This window comes from Pogoniulus pusillus, chromosome 25 (assembly GCF_015220805.1).
Source record: "Pogoniulus pusillus isolate bPogPus1 chromosome 25, bPogPus1.pri, whole genome shotgun sequence".
Taxonomy (NCBI): domain Eukaryota; kingdom Metazoa; phylum Chordata; class Aves; order Piciformes; family Lybiidae; genus Pogoniulus; species Pogoniulus pusillus.
In genome coordinates this window covers 18,639,458-18,645,940 of record NC_087288.1, presented here as the reverse complement: position 1 = coordinate 18,645,940, position 6,483 = coordinate 18,639,458, and positions in this window count along the sequence as shown.

The window sequence follows — 6,483 nt, the reverse complement described above, 5'->3', positions numbered from 1 at the left end:
TGGCAAGAAATGCCTCCTCTCTCTGCTGGGCGTCCATGCAGATGCCACAGATATGCAGGCTCTATCCTTGCCCGCCAGGATGAGGAGATAAAAGGTAGTCTGAAGGTGATCAGTTCTGCATCACATTTGCAAAGGTAGCAGTGAAGATTTTGGGAAGCTTGATGTTGTTTGCTTACACCTCTGTGGCCTCGTTCCTCGGTGGGAGGATGCCAAGCGAAGGTGTTGCAGCAGCCTGGGATTCCTGCAGTGCTGCAGACCACTTGTTTTATCACAGAAACCTTTTGGTTGGAAAAGACCTTCAGGAGCATGGAGTCCAACTGTTCTCTGGCTCTGCAAAGGTTGCTGCTAAACCATGCCCCTCAGCACCACATTTCTGGGCCTCTGAAACACTTCCAGCGATGGGAATTTCAACCACCATCCTGGGGAGCCTGTTCCAGGTGTTGAGAATCCTTTCAGTCAAGGAGTTTCTTCTAATGTCCAACCTAAACCTCCCCTGGTGAACCTTGAGGCCATTGCACCACCTCCTATCACTTGTTACTAGGGAGAAGAGACCAACCCCCACCTCACTCCAACGTCCTTTCAGGGAGTTGTAGAGAGCAGTGAGGTCTCCCTTCAACCTCCTCTTCTCCAGACTAAACTGCCCCAGTTCCCTCAGCTGCTCCTCACATGACCTTCTCCAGACCCTTTGCCAGCTTTGATGGCCCTGCCCTGGGTTCACTCCAGCACCTCTCTTGTAGTGAGAAAGGTAGTCCATTTACCCCCAGATCCTCAAAGGCAATGGAGTAGCTAAAGAGCTTTGAACCTGTGTACCTCAGCCGTTTGTGCATGTCTGCTACGTGGACGAGCTTCCCTCTCCAGGAATACTGGCTAGAGGGAGCTCATGGAAGGTTACAGAGGACATGGAGAGCAACACTGCTGATCTGCAGGCTGCAGAAACATGAAGCAGCTCTGCAACTTGGCAGGCCTGCCAGCATTTATGTGGCCATGGCTCCTTTTTTTTGGACAATTTACCCATTTTTAACAGATTTTCTTTCTAAAGCAGACAGTTAATAACTATACCTATTTTATATCCCACTCCCAGGACTGCAGGTTTAAGTTTTGACCCCTTAGTGTCATCTGTGCTTTCCTAAACTCCACACCCTGTTCCTCAGTGCTGCCTTTGAATTGTTTGCCATCAGATCATTCCCTGTTGATCCTAATAGCTTTGGTGAGTGCAAGTGTGGATGGCTTTGAGGATTACTTTGCTGATGGTCTGGGCAAAGATCAATGGCTGTGACCCAAAATAGACCTTCTTGACAAGCCAGATCTGCAGGACAGTGGTGAAGCCTGTGGTGCCTGTTGGCTGAGAAGCTGGACATGAGCCAGCAATGTGCACTTGCAGCCCAGAAGGCCAATGGCATCCTGGACTGCCCTGACCAGCAGATCAAGAGAGGCAGTTCTCTCACTCTGCTCTGCTCTGGTCAGCTGTCAGCTGGAGTGCTGTGTCCAGCTCTGGGGCCTCCACACAAGAGAGACACAGATCTACTGGAGTGGCTTCAGAGGAGGGCCATGAAGATGATCAGAAGGCTGGAGCACCTCACCTCACAAGGACGGGATGAAAGATTGGGGGCTGTTCAGCATGGAGAAGAGAAGGCTCTGGGGAGGCATTTCAACATCTGAAGGGGACCTAATGAAGGCTGGGGAGGGACTGTTTAGAAGAGCCTGTAGTGATAGAATAAAGAGCAGTGGTTTGAAACTGTAGCAGGGGAGACTTAAGCTGGACATCAGGAGGAAGCTCTTCACAATGTGAGTGATGAAATACTGGAACAGTTGATGGAGAGGTGGCTGAGGGCCCATCCCTAGAGACATTCAAGGGCAGACTTGATGGGGCCACAGGCAGCCTGATCTAGTTAAGATGTTCTGCTCACTAAAGGGATGTTGGACAAGATAACCTTTGAGAGTCCTTTCCAACCTGATGCAATCTGTGATCTGTGACTCCATGTATCATTTCCTGTTGGCTACTCCATCTGCCCACAAGGGACAGTTTCACTCGAGTGGCTGCGTGGGTGAGCACAGGGCACTGCTCTGATGGCACTCTGGGTGAGCACACAGGCACTGCTCAGTGAGCAGGAATCCCTGCCCTCTTTCTGCAAGAGTCTTCTGAGGACAGGAGGCTAAGGCCAGCCTCCTAACAGACACAATATGAAGTCAGATGTGTAAACTGGTAGGGGCTGGAGGCCCTGGGGAAATGTGTCACCAGGGAGCTCTGCCTGTCCTCACTAGGTCAGCACCAGACTCAGGCAGGCCTTGAAATAGCTGTAGAAGAGCTGCTGCAGCTCTCTCTCTTGTGGGCCATGCAGGGACCATTTCCAGCCTCCCCAAAATGTTGAATAGTGAGAAGCTCAAATGGCTCTTAAGCTTAGCAGCTGAAATGCATTGCTTGAACAGTCCCATACAAATGGCCTTCTCTGCAATGGATAAGGCTCTTGGCAAGGCAGGAGGTGAAACATGCTCTGAGCCCTCTGCTTCCATCCTTTGTGCCTTAGACACCAGTGTGAGGAGTGACATTAGCTGCAATTACAAAGCCAGCCTCCATTCTGCTTCATGATGTGATTCCACAGTATCACAGCATCACAGTATCACCAAGGTTGGAAGAGACCTCACAGATCATCAAGTCCAACCCTTTACCACAGAGCTCAAGGCCAGACCATGGCACCAAGTGCCACGTCCAATCCTGCCTTGAACAGCTCCAGGGACGGCGACTCCACCACCTCCCCGGGCAGCCCATTCCAGTGTCCAATGACTCTCTCAGGGAAGAACTTTCTCCTCACCTCAAGCCTAAATTTCCCCTGGTGTAGCTTGAGGCTGTGTCCTCTTGTTCTGGTGCTGGCCACCTGAGAGAAGAGAGCAACCTCCTCCTGGCCACAACCTCCCCTCAGGTAGTTGTAGACAGCAATAAGGTCACCTCTGAGCCTCCTCTTCTCCAGGCTAACCAATCCCAGCTCCCTCAGCCTCTCCTCGTAGGGCTGTGCTCAAGGCCTCTCCCCAGCCTCGTCGCCCTTCTCTGGACACACTCAAGCATCTCAATGTCCCTCCTAAACTGGGGGGCCCAGAACTGAACACAGGACTCAAGGTGTGGTCTAACCAGTGCAGAGTACAGGGGCAGAATGACCTCCCTGCTCCTGCTGGCCACACCATTCCTGATGCAGGCCAGGATGCCACTGGCTCTCTTGGCCACCTGGGCACACTGCTGGCTCATGTTCAGGTGGGTATCAATCAGCACCCCCAGATCCCTCTCTGTCTGGCTGCTCTCCAGCCACTCCCACCCCAGCCTGTATCTCTGCATGGGGTTGCTGTGGCCAAAGTGCAGCACCCTGCACTTGGAGCTATTGAACACCATCCCCTTGGACTCTGCCCATCTGTCCAGGCGGTCAAGGTCCTGCTGCAGAGCCCTTCTGCCCTCCAACCCAGCCACATCTGCCCCCAGCTTGGTGTCATCTGCACACTTGCTGATGACTGACTCCATGCCCTCATCCAGATCATCTATGAAGATGTTAAAGAGGATGGGGCCCAGCACAGATCCCTGAGGGACACCACTAGTGACAGCTGCCAGCTGCATGTGGCACCATTCACCACCACTCTCTGGGTCCGGCCCTCCAGCCAGTTCCTAACCCAGCACAGAGTGTTGCCATCCAAGCCATGGGCTGACAGCTTAGCCAGCAGTTTGCTGTGGGGGACAGTGTCAAAGGCCTTGCTGAAGTCCAGACAGACCACATCCACAGGCCTCCCCACATCCACCAAGCAGTCACCTGATCATAGAAGGAGATCAGGTTAGAAAGGCAGGATCTGCCCTTCCTAAACCCATGCTGGCTGGACCTGAGCTCTTTGCCATCCCTCAGGTGCGCTCTTATCACCCCCAAGCTAACCTGCTCCATCAGTTTCCCTGGCACTGAGGTCAGGCTGACAGGTCTGTAGTTCCCAGGTTCCTCCATCCCACCCTTCTTGTGGATGGGGACCACGTTGGCAGTTTCCAGTCTCCTGGGACCTCTCTGGTGAGCCAGGACTGCTGGAAAATGATGGAGAGCAGCTTGGCCAGCTCAGCTGCCAGCTCTCTCAGCACCCTGGGATGGATCCCATCTGGTCCCATGGACTTGTGGGTGTCCAGATGGCTCAGCAGGTCCTGAACTAATTCTTCATGAATTTCCAGGGGAACACACTGCTCCCCAACCCCATCCCCCAGTTCAAGAGGCCACTTGCCCTGAACTCCTCCCTCCTTACTGTTGAAAACTGAGGCGAAGAAGGCATTCAGGACCTCAGCCTTTTCCTTATCATCAGTTACAGTGTTCCACTCCTGGTCCAGTAAGTCTGCTCAGTCCATTCACTGCTCTCCATGGTGTGAGGATGTGCTTCTTTGCAGACCCACCTGCTTTAGACCACAGTCTCCTAGCAGCTGGTTGAGCTAAGCCACCATCAGGACCTTTTTGTTGACTACTTTGTTGGCATCAGCTCACTCCAGAATGTAACCTGGTCCTTAGAGTTGTTTCTCTCTAGCCCCCATGTTTTTTCTGGAGGAGCCTCTCTGAGCAAACACTGCCTGCTGCATCAGGCAGCATAGGAAGCTGAGCCCCAGCCACTATGGTGGATGAGCAGTCAGTTCTTCACCACAAACCCAACTGCTGCCTCTCCCTGCAACAGGGAGCCAGATTGCCAGGTCTTGCTTCCTTCTCCAGGCAAGCAGGCAGGCAGCATTAGCCAGGCAGAGATGGGGAGTTCAGTTCAGTCACTCCTGTGCCTGCAGGAGGGGAAGGGCAGCTGCCTGCGGCAAGAACGGGCAGCCACTACCACAGAGCAGTGGGAGCATCTCTCTGCAGGTCCTGCCTCCACAGGCACAGACCCACTGTGCTCTACCATCTCTGTCAACACCACACCACCTTATGGGTGCAAGTTCAAAACACCAAAACAGTTGAACTGAGTAAATTGTTCTCTTCCCCTTGGATTTGTGATGGAAGCTTTAAAAAACAAAGCATCCTTTTCCTGCTGCCTCACACCCTGTGACAGGCTCCTCAGGAGTTACAGAGGTGCTTCTTGCCTGTCTTTGCCAGGGCTGCTGCATAAACTTGGACACAGGAAATCCCACCTGAACATGAGAAGGAGCTTCCTCTCTCCGAGGGTGGCAGAGCACTGGAACAGGCTGCCTGGAGAAGAGACTTTCAAACCCTGGAGGCTTTCAAAACCTGCCTGGACATCCTGCTCTGGCAGCAGGGTTGGACTTGATGATGTTCAGCGGTGCCTTCCAGCCCCTCCCGTTGTGTCACTGACGTGCAGTGGTGTGTGGCAGCAGGGCTTAGTGCCTCTTCCCAGGGTGGGACAGGGAGACTGCGGTACTGAGAGCACAGGCAGCAGCTATCAGACCTGGGCCTGCTGCAGGCACAAGGCCCAGAGGGAGGCTTTGGGCTGGCACAGTTCATCCCATTAGGTGCAAGAACACTGGGGCTTAGGGCTGAGTGACCTGCTGCTGGGCTGGGCATGCCTGCTGGCACACCAGCCCCACAGCATCACACAACTGCTTTGCTTGGAAAAGACCTTTAAGATCATCTAATCCAGCTCTTATCTATCAAGTCTAGTGCTAAACCATGTCCCTCAGCACCACATTTCTGCCTGTTTCCAACACCTTCAGAGATGAAGGTTCAACCACCTCCCTGGGGAGCCTGTTCTAGTCTTTGAGAGCCAGCCTAAACCTCCCGTGGTACAGCTTGAGGCTCTTTCCTCTTGTCCTAACACTTGTTACTAGGGAAAAGACCCAGAAGAGACCCAGCCCCAGCTCACTACAACCTCCTCTCAGGAGTTAGCAGGGAGTGAGGTCTTCCCTCAGCCTCTTCCAGACTCAGCAAGCCCAGTTCCCTCAGCTGCTCCCCACCTGACCTGTTCTCCAGGCCCTTTCTCAGCTCCACTGCCCTTCTTTGGAGCTGCTCCAGCACCTCAAGCCTACTTTTTGCATATGCTTGCATGGAACCTCCTGTGTTGCAGTTTGTGTCCACTGCCTCATGTCCTCTCCATGGGCACCACCAAGAAGAGTCTGTCTCTGCCCTCCTGGCAGTCAAGAAGAAGGCCTTGAGCAACCTGGTCTAGTGGAAGGTATCCCTGCCTGTAGCAGAGGAGTTGGAACTAGCTGATCTTTCAGGTCCCTTATAACCCAAACCATTCTATGATCAACACTGAAAAGATCCCCCTCAGTGTCCTCTCCTGCACGCTGGACAGCCTCAGCCTCTCACAGACATTCCAGTCCCCTCGGCACCTCACTGGCAATGTCTTCCTTGTAGTGAGGGCCCAGAGCTGGAGGCAGCTCTCGAAATGAGGCCTCGTCACAGCTTGGGTGAGAGTGTTCTCACCAACCTCATCTCCCTTTATCATCAGGTTCCTGCCTGGTGAGTGTGGGGCAGGCTGTGGATGGAGTCTGCCTGGACTGCAGCAAAGCCTTTGACACTGTCTGCCACAAGAAGCTCC